We start from the raw sequence: 13836 nt of genomic DNA, 5'->3' as shown, positions 1-13836 counted from the left end.
GTTATTGACTGATTTTACATTTTAGAGAATAAAATAAAACTGCTGTTTTAACATTGTGTAACTTATCAGATCAATGGACCTATGGTTTACCAATTTAGCTTTTTTAAACTTATTAGATGATAAAACGGCAATGTGAAGTAACAAAAAGTACAAAAAGAATACTGTCGTTTGAGTATCATATTTCCATTGAATTGAATCATTTTTACTCCGCCAGTTCTTTAAACTTTAGCGCAAAATTTCGAATCTTTAACAAACGTACGGCATACCATATCTCAAAAACCAAATTCGGATTCAGCACCCCAAAATTACCTGAAATTCTTTTCAAACAGTCACGGCAAAAAAGTTGTGTTGACCATTGAATAATATAATATATCAGCAAGAATCGAAATAAGAATGCTGAAATTGTTTACTCGTTCACAGGGTTTCTTCTTAAATCACTTTAAATCATTGTGAGTTATCTAAAATTAAAATGAAAAGAAATCTTAGAAGGTTAATCATCCCTCAGTCCTCTCGAAAAGATCTTGAATAAAGGTTAAAACTCAGTCTGCTTGTGTGTGTGTGTGTGTGTGTGTGTGTGTGTGTTCTTACCTAATTGTTCTTACCTAATTGTATCTTTACAGGAATGAGTCACGCTCGTACTGCCCCGTGTCTTAAACCATATTTATTGTACATATCCTTAAATTTGTTAATTGTTTTGGCACAAACTATTTCATTTGGTAGCGCATTCCACTGATCAATTGCTCTATATGGGAAACGAAATTTCCTTACGTCTTTATCACCTCTCTTCTTATGCAGTTTTTTGCAGTGTCCTCTTGCTAATGCTTCCCCATAGGTTAAGTAATCATTGATGTTTAATTTCTCCTTCCCTGATATGCATTTATATAGCATAATCATGTCACCTCTTTTCCTTCTCTCCTGTAGTGTTGGTAGATTCAGTTTATTTAGTCTTTCTTCGTAGCTTAGATCTCTTAAGCTTGGTATCCATCTTGCAGCGGCCCTTTGAACTTTTTCAATCTTGTCTATGTGTTTTTTGAGATGAGGACTCCAGACTACTGATGCATACTCCAGGGTTGGTCTGATGAATGATGTTATTATCTCTCTTAGCATGTCTTCACTTATGTATGTGAATGCTATTCTCATATTTGCAAGCAGTCTATACATGTTCTATACCTTCTCACTGATGTGGTTTGCCGGAGATAGTCTGTTATTGATAATCACACCTAGGTCCTTCTCTCTTTCTGATGTGTGTAGGGTTTTATTTCCTAACGTACAATCCCAATCAGGTCTTTTTCCACTTTTACCTAACTTGATTAAATGACACTTGTCCACATTGAATTCCATTTGCCATGTATTATTCCATTCATGAAGTTTATTTAATTCTTCTTGTAGCTCTTTACAAGAGTCTGTGTTAGTATTTCTCCTTTGTATTTTTGCATCATCTGCAAACATATTTAGATAGCTTTCATTTCCAGTGTTATTGTCTACATTATTTATATACACTAAAAACATGATTGGTGCCAGCACTGAGCCCTGTGATACTCAACTAGTCACTTCTTTCCATGATGAGTAATTTCCCCTTAGTACTGTTTTCATTTCTCTTCTTATGAGAAAATCTTGCATCCAACAATACAGTTTGCCACGAATTCCTCCTTGATGGTACAGTTTCCATAAAAGTCTTTGGTGTGGTACTGTGTCAAATGTTTTCTTGAAATCTAAATATATACTGTCCACCCATCCTTCTTTTTCCTGTAATGTGTCTGTTACTCTGTCATAGTAGCTCAACAGATTAGTAACACATGATTTTCCTTTTCTGAAACCAAACTGTCTTTCTGTTATCATATTGTGTTCTAGATGATTTACCCAAACTTTTCTTATAAGCATTTCTAATACCTTGCTTACAACACTGGTTAGTGATACTGGTCGGTAGTTGAGTGGATTTTGTCTATTCCCTTTCTTGAATGAGGGAACAATGTTTGTTTTCTTCCAAATATCAGGTAGTTTACCTTGACTCAAGGATTTCTTGAAAATTAAAAATAATGGTTTACTTAACTCCTTTGCACAATCACGTAGTACCCAACCCGAAATTTCATCAGGACCATGTGCTTTTCCTTTGTCTAATTTACTTAGCTCATCCGGTATTACTTTTTCTGATGTTTGTATATCTGGTGTTTGTGTTGGCATGCATGTTCCACATAATCCCTCTCAATTTTTTTTTCCTCTGTAAAAACTGATTGGAATTTCTTATTTAGTGCTTCACAAATATCCTTCTCTTGTGTATAAGTGTTTCCCTCGTCCGTAATGGATTGTATTTTATCTTTTACTTTGGTTTTGCTTCTGATGTAGCTGTAAAATAGCTTCGGTTGATCACTATTTGTATTTATGATATCCTCCTCAAACTGTTTTTGGGCTTCCCTCCTTATTCTTGTAAAATCGTTTCTTGCCTGTTTGTAATTATTATATGCCCTTTCACTATTGTGTCTTCTGTATCTATTCCACAACAAATCTCTTTTTTCTTTTGATTTTTTACATTCTGCATTGAACCATTTCTTTATTTTCTTTTCTGGTTCTTTGTGCTTTGGAATGTACTTCTGGACTTCTATTTCATAAAGTTCACAGAATTTTTTTATGTATAGCATTTAAATCTTGTCCTCTAAGCTCCTTTCCACAATCAATTTCTAAGAAATACTTCTTTAGGTCATGATAGTTTCCCTTTTTATAGTTTAGGCTCTTCTTGTAACTTTCATTGCTGTTAACTGTGTCATATGCTATCCTGAAGTTGCAATTTAGTACTGCATGGTCGCTTTTGCCGAATGGAGGGTGGTATATTAAATTGTCAATATCGTTTTCTTGCCTAGTAAATATGAGATCTAGCATTGAGGGTACATCGAGTCCTCTTTTTCTGATGCTTTCCCTTACATGTTGCGTTAGGAAAAACTCTTGCACGAGATCCAGGAGCTTTTGGTCCCAACAGCTTTCTTGGCTTATTATATCTAGAGTATTCCAATTTATATTTGTATTAAAATCTCCAGTTAGTATAATTCTTTCCGATTTCCCTTCGATTTTATATAATGATCTTAAACTCTGAATTGTATTTTCTGCCAAGTCCTCATACTCGTCTCTTTCCCATGTGTTTGACTTGGGTGACATGTACAAATTGGCTACAATTACTTTCCCTTCAGTTGTATTGATCTCTACTGCAATCAGTTCTACTTGTGAGGGTATATCTAGTTCTATTTCTTTGACTTTTAGATTTTTCTTAGTTAATATTATAATTCCTCCTACTTTTTTTAAGTTCCTATCTCTTCTCCATATATTATATTCCTCTAAGTTTGGGATGTGATGTGATAACCTTGGTGTTAATTATGTTTCTGTTAGGCATATTATATGTGGTTCATTTTCTTTGACATAATCATTCATCTCTAATAATTTAAATACCATTCCATCCACATTTGAGTACATCAACTTAATCATCTTCTTTATATTCTTGTCATGACTTGGTTCTACTACCTTCCTCCTTTTTATTCCCTCCTGTTTATGTACCTCTTTCGTACCTGCAATCCTATTACTTTGCAGAAAAATGTATTCTTCTCCTCCTCTGATCTTCCCTCATTTTTTGTTTTTGCTTCCTCCTTCTCTTTCAGTAATTCAGTTCCTCTTGTGTTAGGCATCTTTTTATCCATACATTTTTGAACTCCTCTTTTTCCATAAGATTCTTTGCAATTTTTAGTATCTCCTCCACGGTGTTTTCACTCTGGAAGGTTACCTTTAAGGATCTTGACTTGCTTCTCTTGTATTTACCTAACCTTTTGTGTTCCTCTGTCTTTACTACAAATTTCCTCTGATACTTCTGTCAATAGCTCATTACATTCATCACCTTTTTGTCTCTTGAGATCTTGTTTTTTATTTCTTCCTCTTCTATACCAGTGATTACTATAGATTTGTTGATATCTACTGAATCTCTGACTAACTTAGGATTGTTTTGGATTTTTCTTTTCACTTCCTTTCTAATGCTTTTTTCTTCCACCCTTGTTTCTAAGTCTTTCTTTACTTTCACCATTTCAGCATAAGTGGTTTCCACATCATTTTTGTAGCTTTGCACAGCTTCATTCACCTGTGTTATTTCCTCCTCAGTATCACTGCTCTGGTCTATCAGACTGCTTAATTGCCTAATTGTCTCTGTATCATTGTTGAACTCTTCCATAATACTCTCGTGATTGACTACTGTACTTGTCCTTTCACTTATTTTTCTCCTAAGTGAACCCAGTCCTACTGTCAGCTCACCTATGGTTATGTCTTGTTGACTTCCTTTCCTAATTTTTCTATATCTTCCTTTTGCAAGTGCATCTGTGTCTTCTATCTATCTATCTATTGCCAGACGCCTCAATCCCGTTTGGGGTGGCCACAAACAAATCGCCTCCAAGTCGCCCTGTCCCCCGCCATTTCACTCCCCTGCTCCCAACTCACACCCCCCTCTCTCATATACCTCTCTACCCCATCCCTCCATCTCATCCTCGGCCTCCCCCTCCCTCTTCCCCCCTCCACCTCACTCACATACACTCTCTTCGTCAGTCTTTCACCCTCCATCCTCTCCACATGGCCAAACCACCTCAATGTGTTCCTCATAACGCTTCCTATCACATCCACATCCACACCACAACGCTCCTTTATATCCTCATTCGTCAGCCAGTCTCTCCACGTGACTCCACAGGCTCCTCTTAAATAACTCATTTCCACTGCTCTCACTCTTGACTTGTGTCCTTCCAACAATGTCCAAGCTTCACTTCCGTACGTTAGAGTTGGTATCACAATACTGTCATGTAGTAACTTTTTCACTTCCATGCTCACTTCCGTATTTCTTATCACTGCTTTCAAAGAACGAGCAACTTTTCTTCCCTGCTGTACCCTTTCAAGCAATTCACACTCCAAACCTCCATCCTTACTCATCACACTACCCAAGTACTTAAACGTACTCACATTTTCCAATTCCTCACCATCCAACCTCGCTGTACATTCACTAACTTCACCTCTCTCAAAGACCATCACTTTACTCTTCCCTACATTCACCTTTAGATTCCGTTTCTTACACACTCTCTCAAACTCATCCACCAAGCCTTGCAGCTCCCCTTCGTCTTCACTCAACAACATAGTATCATCTGCAAACAACAGTACAGGGAGTTTCCAAACACTACCCTCTCTCACCATGGCCACTCCAACATCCACTACCCTACCTTGTACCTCTTTTATTGCCCCATCCATGTACAGATTGAACAACCATGGAGACATGACACATCCCTGTTTCAAACCAACTTTCAAAGAGAAAAATTCACTTAGTTCACCATGCACACGCACTGCAGCCTTCGCACCATCGTACATACTCTTCACAGCATTCAACAACTTCCCATCTACTCCATATATTCGTAACACTTTCCACAATCCTTGTCTATTCACCCTGTCATATGCTTTCTCCAAATCCATGAAAGCCGCATACAACTTCTTTCCCTTCTCTAGAAACTTTTCCACTAATGATCTAAGAATGAATATCTGATCTACACAACCTCTTCCCTTCCTAAAGCCTCCCTGTTCTTCTCCAACTAATTTCTCTGTTCTTTCTCTAACTCTGGCTATAAGTATCCTACCATACACTTTTCCTATTATACTAAGAAGACAAATGCCCCTATGATTACCACACACTTCTTTTTCCTCTTTTCCTTTGTACAAGGGAATAATTATACCTGACTTCCAATCCTCCGGGACTCTACCTTCCTCCCAGGCCAATCTGCACATCTTCCACATCCATTCTACTACTATCTCTCCCCCATGCTTCAGCATTTCACCACACACTCCATCAATTCCTGGGGCTTTCCCAGATTTAACTTTCTTCATTGCTTCCACAGCTTCTATCCTACTGATTTCTTCCTGTCTTCTCACCTCCCTCCTTCTCCCAGCCATTTCCCAGCCACTTATACTCGCATTACTTCCATCCTCTACGTTCAACAATTCCTTAAAGTGTTCTCTCCATCTGTTCACTTTTTCTCCCTTCTCCACTAGTAATCTACCATTTTTATCTTTCACTCCCCTGCTAACTTCACTTCCACCCTGTCTTACTCTTTTCACTTCTCTCCAGAACATTTTCTTACAGTCCCTCCACTTTACACTCAAATTCCTTCCAAATTCCTCATCCACTCTCTTCTTAGTCTCTCTTACTAATCTTTTCACCTCTCTCTTTCTTTCCACATATAACTCTCTCTTCCGCCTCTCAACGTCTTCCACGCCCCTGTTTCTCATCCATTCATTGTATGCTTTCTTCTTTTGTGCCACAGCCTGTTTCACCTCTTCAGTCCACCACGCTGTTCCTTGCACCCCCCTCCGTCTTCTCTTCCTTCCACACACCACATCACATGCTGCACATATTTCTTCTGTAAATATCTTACACACACCTTCCACGTCTCCCATCTGCTCCAATTCATATTTGCCCAATCGTTCCTCCACTTCTCTCTTATACTCTGCCTATTTCTCATCCTCTTGTAACCTTTCCACTCTCCTTGCAACTACTCCTTCCTCTCGTCTTTCCCTTCTTCTATTCCTCCATCTTACTTGCATTCTAATTCTGGCCACCACCAAGTAGTGGTCAGAAAGTCCACTCCCCCAACCTCTATACACTCTTGCATCTTTTACACATCTTCTCATCCTTTCATCCACACACACATAATCAATCATTGCCTTCTTTTCATTCAGTTCACCACCCACCCTTTTCATCACTCGCCATGTATACCTGTGGATCATTTTATGCCTGAAGAGGGTATTAGCTATCACCAACCCCCTCCCAGCACAAATGTCCACTAACGCACTCCCATTCTCATCTATCTCAGAAGGCACACCCCATTCACCAACTATTCCATCCACCTTCACATTCCCAACTTTACCATTCATATCACCTATCAAAAACACTCTCTCATTCCTTCCAAACTTTTCCATGCACACTTCCACATTTGTCCAGAACTCTTCTCTCACTCCTCTAGCACGATCTTGCGTTGGTGCATACACACACACAATCGCCCACATTTGTATTCCAACTTTCAACTTTACCCACACAATCCTTGACCCAACTGATCCATACTGTCTTATGCTCCTCTTCCATCTTTTACTCACAACTATACATACTCCTTCCTCTGCCCTCTCATTCTCACCTACTCCTGCACATATACCCCATCCATACTCTCATTCTCTCACACTTTCTCCTCTCCATTTTGTTTCTGTTATTCCACATACATCCACTTTCGCACCCTCAAGCACCTGGACAATCTCTCTCTGTTTCACCTCATCATTCGCTCCTCTTACATTCCATGTACTCATTACCAAGTCCTTTGTCCGGTCCTGAATCGTCATCGTTTGGTCAGTCCTTGTCCGAGGCTTCTTGTTTGTTTGTTTTAGTTGTTTTCCAGGGAGGGGCACTAACCCTCCGCCAACCCTTTTAGTCGCCTTTTACGACAAGCAGGGATACTGGGGAAGTATTCTTGTGTCTTAATTTCTTGTGTCTTAATTTCGTCAATCTCATTTTGAAAAGCCATCTCTAGCCTGTGTACTCGTTCAACCAGCTTATTGTGAGTGTCCATTTCAACCAGTTCTTGGTAGAAATCATCGTCCTGCTTTCTACCTTTATCCCTTTTCTTTTCCAAATTTGCTTTACTAAAGTATGTGGTCATGTTGCAGCACTAAAAGCACATATGGTACTTACATTCCCTGGGGCAGTTGTAGACAAAACAAACGATCAGCTGATTGTGCGCATTCTTACTCTAATTTGTTTTCTTTTCTGTTTGAACAAGTCTTGCTTTATAACTACTTTTTTTTTTTATATATTAGAACACCATTTAGTCTAACCTGGTACAGAGCTTGACTCATATAAAGTTACTAATTTAGGTAATGCCACTGGCCAAGTCAGCTGTTTATGGTGTGATGGCGGCGAGCGTCTGGTCTCCTCGGTGCCTTGTGAGTGTGTGTGTGTGTGTGTGTGTGTGTGTGTGTGTGTGTGTGTGACTACCAGTGCTGGGCAGGTGCGCAAACACTTGCGCAAAGTGCAATTGCGCACCATTGTGCTCAGGTGAATATCGTTTGCTCGTTGCGCACCGCACGAGACCATGCACAATATTGCGCTTTCACACATGAAAAGGCAGGTGCGCAAGTGCAAACTTAGTTGTGCTTGCACAACTAAATTTGCGCTTGCGCACCTGTCCTGTGGATTGCACACTGCGCAGTCCAAGGGACACGTGGTCTTGGGAGCTTCCCGTATGTCTGGACAAGGGATGGGGGAGGCTTGGGCTGGTTGCGAGAGTTCTGCTGAGGGGAGGCGGGAGAGACGGAGGGTAGTAGCATTTCTTAAAATGCTTCAAGAAAGATAATGAATTTTAATATTTTTTAGATTATTATTATTAGTAAATAATAATAAATTTAAAATACATCATTTATTAAGAGTAGCATATGGAATTCCTTATAAAAATCATTAAAACATATTATTTAAATCAAATATCCACAGCCTAATAACTTATTAGGCTGTGGATATTTGATTTAAAAAATATGTTTTAATGATTTTTGTAAGGAATTACACATGCTATTGTATATTTATATTGAATTATTAAATAAAACATCTTGTGAAAATGCAGATAAAAGTAAAACTGGCAACATCACAGCCTTTGTTTCCCCGTCCCTCCGCTCCGCAGCCCACTCAGGAACTTCCATGCAAGGCCTGAAGAATACAACAGGTCAAACCACGGCCGGATGAAAATGCGTCTATCTTCGCGCATGACGTCACGTAGCCAGCAGTGATGCTCGCTCGCTCAGTTCTCTTAAGGTCACCGTGCTGTTCACAACTATTCAATGCCTACTAATTGTGCAGTATTCGGGTATTATGAAGACTCTAGAAAGAAGGTTAAGAGTGTCAGCTTCTTTAGATTATCAAGAAATGAAGTCGTTCTTCAAATGGGGATAAATTTGGGAAAAAGAAGACATCTTTGACCCAGACACAGCACGAATATGCAGTGGTCATTTTGAGCAAACAGCATTTAAAAGGTCGCTTAGATATGAACTGCTGGACATACCAATACCTCCAAGTCAAAGAGGACTAGAGGTTGGTGCACTTCCAACACTAATTTTACCAAATTCTAAAGGCAAGAATGTGACTCACAACTAAAAAAAAGAAACACGAAGGGATATTTTTCAAAGATACTTTTCAACAGTTACCCATGAAAATATCAAATGGGTGGACTTATTCACTACTTTTTTCTTCCAATAACTCTTCTATACAAATCTGTCTGTCTGTTTATCTATTTATCCCTCTGTCGAATATATACTGAATTTATATTGCATGAGGTTTGGAGGAACACCTCAGTTACACCATCTCTCTCTCTCTCTCTCTCTCTCTCTCTCTCTCTCTCTCATTATATATTGACATGTATACAGTGTTATGTAGTCATATATGTGATAATACAATATAAGAAATCGTATATATAAAGGGGGCTAATAAATATTCACTACATTTTTCTTGCAATAAATATCTATCTGTCTATCTATCTACCTATCTATCTGTCTATCAATCTATCTATCTATCTATCTGTGTAATGTATACTGATTTTATACTGTATACAAATAGAGAGAGAGAGAGAGAGAGAGACTGAACCCTGTATCTACAGGGTGAGTCAAAAGCAGCTCCCAGATTCTGGGAGGTCATGTTGTTAATGTTTGTCTTGCATTATTAATTTTCTTAGTTATTATTATTTTTTTTTGCAGGTTATTGCTGATTTCTACTTTCTTGTACACTGTAATAGAAATGGCAAACAATCAACTGACAGACGTAGAAACAGAAATCGGGCACTACTTTTGACTCACCCTGTATATGGGAGTTTTAAAGGACACTGGGGAATTGCATCGGAAGGACTCTCTCTCTCTCTCTCTCTCTCTCTCTCTCTCTCTCTCTCTCTCTATATATATATATATATATATACACATATGTTGATGATTTGGTGTTGACTGCAGAGAATGAAAGGGAGGCGGAGGAAAGGTTTAGGAAGTGGAGAGATGGTATGGGGCACAGGGGTTTAAGGGTAAATGCAGATAAAACAAAAGTGATGATATCTAGGGTAGGTGGCGGTACTGTCAAAGACGAGGGAGAGTGGCCATGTGCAGTTTGCCACAAGGGCGTGGGAAGTAATTCCATCTTGTGATGTGTTTGTGATAAATGGGTGCATGAGAGATGTAGTGGTATCAGAGGTAGACTGCGAGATAATGCTGATTTTATGTGTACGGCGTGTCGGGGAGAGCAGGTGGAGATTGTCAGACATGAAAGAATTGAACTTGCTGGTGAATCTCTTGAGTGTGTGGAAGAGTTTTGTTATTTGGTAGACATGTTGTGTGCTGGAGGTGGGGCTGGAGCTAGCTCTGTGGCTAGGATGGGAAGTGGTTGGAAGAAGTTCAGGGAGCTCTTGCCTCTCCTGACATTGAAAGGACTCTCACTACGTGCTAAGGGGTCTTTGTATGAAGCATGTGTTAGGAGTGTAATGCTGTATGGTAGTGAGACCTGGGCAGTGAAGGAGGATATTCGCCGGCTCAGACGTACAGAAATGACAATGATTAGGTGGATGTGTAGTGCGTCCCTATGTCTGGGGGGGCTGGGTTTACGAAGGAAGAGTTGAGAGGTAGGATTGGACTGGAGTGTATTGGTGTTGTGATGAGGAGAGGTAGATTGAGATGTTTTGGGCATATGGAGAGGATGGGGGATGATAATTGGGTGAGGAAGGTGAGAAGTGTTAATATTGGTGGTGGGGTTATGAGGGGTAGACCGAGAAAGACATGGGACGAGGTCATTAAGTGTGACCTCAAGGTTAAGGGACTGAACAGGGAGGCTGCAATGGATCGTGCAGCATGGAGAGCCGCCATTAGGTGACCAAGGCCAACGCATGCAAGCATGTTAGAGCCTTAAAAAAAAAAACGATATATATATATATATATATATATATATATATATATATATATATATATATATATATATATATATATATATAGCAATTCAGTACATTAGACAGAGAGAAAAATAGAGAAATAAATACATACATATATACATAGGCTTGTATAGAAAATTTATTGCAAGAACTATACAAATTTTTATATTGTATATCTATATGTAGCAACATAATATTGCACACACATATATACTTACTGAGAGAGAGAGAGAGAGAGAGAGAGAGAGAGAGAGAGAGAGAGAGAGAGAGAGAAAACGGATCTGTCAGTAAAGGCTTGGGAGTGTGTACACCATAGAAAATGGAGCAGACAGGAGAAGTAGGGGTAGGGTAGAGAGGGGACGAGGGACAGGTAGGCCGCATGACATCACACCACCTGTGCACAGTTCGACCTGGTAATCTTTAGGCCTTGCTTCCACGAGTGAAAGAGTTACTACATGACAGTATTGTAATACTCTAACGTATGGAAGTGAAGCTTTGACCTTGTTGGAGGGACAGAAGTCAAGAGTGAGAGATGTGGAAATAAATGAGTTATTTGAGAGGAGCACATGGAGTTACATGGAGAGACAAACTGACAAATCAGGAAGTGAAGGATCGTTGTGGTGTGGATGTGGATGTGATAGGAAGCGTTAGGAGAAACACACTGTGGTGGTTTGGTCATATGCAGAGGATGGAGAGTGAGAGACTAACGAGGAGAGTGTATGTAAGTGAAGTGAAGGGGGGGAGAGGGAGGGGGAGGCCAAGAATGAGAGAGTGGGGAGTGAGCTGGGAGCAGGGCAGTGAAATGGGGGGGAACTGGGTGACATGGAGGCAATTTGTTGCTTGTTTGTGGCCAGTGGCCACCCCTTACGGGATTAAGGCGTCTGGCAATAGATAGATAGATAGAATAATAATAAGTAAAAGTAAGTAAGTATGCTAATTTATTTCAATATATCAATATTTTACAGTAATTCCCACAAATATATGCAAATGGTTTGTGCTAGCGCTTTGTGACATTGCGCAAGCTAAATATTAGATTGCGCACTTATACAAATTACAAAAAACAGAAGATAATGATAATAAATAAAAGTAAGTAAGTATGCTGTTTTATATAAATATCTCAATATTGTACAGTAATTCCCACAAATATATGCAAATGGTTTGCGCTTGTGCTTTGCGACATTGAGCAAGCCAAATATTAGTCAGATTGCGGACTTACGCTTGTGCAAGGTAGTGAACTGTGGATTGCGCAAGGTCCTTCTTCGTTTGCGTGCCCACCACTGGTGACTACGACCACATGATTTTTTTTTTTTTTCAGCTCAAGAGAGAATTCAAAATCGACTGGTATAAGGTGTCCTCCACTATCTCCTCCAATAGTAGCTAAGCTGAAACATATGCACTAACGGCAGCAAGAATAAAGCACAAATGTCATTTCAGTGGAGCAGATCCTTCCCAATCTTCTTTCCATTCTCAACGCCTTGCATGGCACATCGTGATACATATATAGTATATATATATATATATATACATATATATATAAGAGGTGTGACAAAAAACAAACGAGACTTTTCTCAAAAATGCTTCATTACAAATTCTACAGAGAAATTACACATTGTCCCCTTCAAAGTAATCCCCCCCAGAGTTAATGACCTTCTGCATTTGCTTCTGAGACCCATGGAAGCACTCGGCAAAGTCCTCCTCCTTGAGGTGGTTTAGCTCCCTCATCACAGTGGCCTTGATCTCTTCTACAGAGGCGAAATGTGTTCCTTTGAGCACAGTCTTCAGCCTGGGGAAGAGCCAGAAGTCACACGGCGCGAGATCTGGGGAATGAGGAGGGTGGTCAAGAGCTGTGATCTCTTTGTTGGCCAAGAACTGCCTCACACTGAGAACGGTGTGTGCGGGCGCATTGAGGTGCTGGAGCAGCCATGACTTGTCTCTCCACAGAGCCCGCCTAGTGCGCCGAACCCAGTCATGGAGGTGATTGAGGACCTGCTGGTAGAAGTGCTGGTTGACTGTCTGACCCTGAGGCACGAACTCATGATGGACTAATCCCTTCTGGTGGAAGAATGCAATCAGCATGATCTTGATCTTTGATTTGGACATGCGTTCCTTCTTGGGTCTGGGTGAAGTTGGGGTCTTCCACTGCAGGCTCTGTCTCTTGGTTTCTGGGTCATACTGGAAGACCCAAGTCTCGTCTCCTGTGATGACCCGGCCAAGGAACTCCGGATCTTCCCCAGTCTTCTCCAGCAAGTCTCAACAAACATTGACCCGGTGCTCCTTCTGGTCGTCCGACAAAAGCTTGGGCACCATCTTGGCACACACTTTCTGCATCTCCAGCTCCTGCACCAAGATGGACTGCACTGACTCCCTGTTCAGGCTAAGTTCCTCCGCTATCATCCGCACTGTCAATCTGTGATCACTCCGCACCAGCTGGTTCACTCTGTCAATGTTCTCAGCCATCTTCGTCGTGGAAGGCCGTCCTGACCTGGGGTCATCCTCCACCTCCTCGCGGCCACTCTTGAAGCATTTGTGCCACTCAAAGACTCGCGGCCACGACATCGTATGTTCTCCATAAGCCTCTTGGAGAAGTTTGAGACACTCGGTTGGGCCCTTTCCCAGCTTAACCAGGAATTTCAAATTGATTCTTTGTTCCATGTTTGTGCCACCTCCAGTTTCGTGACAAAGCGTAATAACAGTGTGCTATACAACAACTTGAAAATAAAGAACAGAGTGTGAGAAGTGAACAATATTATAGCAGAATACTGGTGAGATGTTGTGTAACACATTGACATAAGCGGTTAGCCAATAGGCATTGAGTCATAGGCATGGCTGCCACAGTCTCGTTTCTTTA

The sequence above is a fragment of the Coenobita brevimanus genome, chromosome 58, assembly GCF_032717465.1.
Source record: "Coenobita brevimanus isolate Jiangsu-jjx chromosome 58, ASM3271746v2, whole genome shotgun sequence".
In the NCBI taxonomy this organism is placed as follows: domain Eukaryota; kingdom Metazoa; phylum Arthropoda; class Malacostraca; order Decapoda; family Coenobitidae; genus Coenobita; species Coenobita brevimanus.
This window is presented reverse-complemented; position numbering follows the sequence as displayed.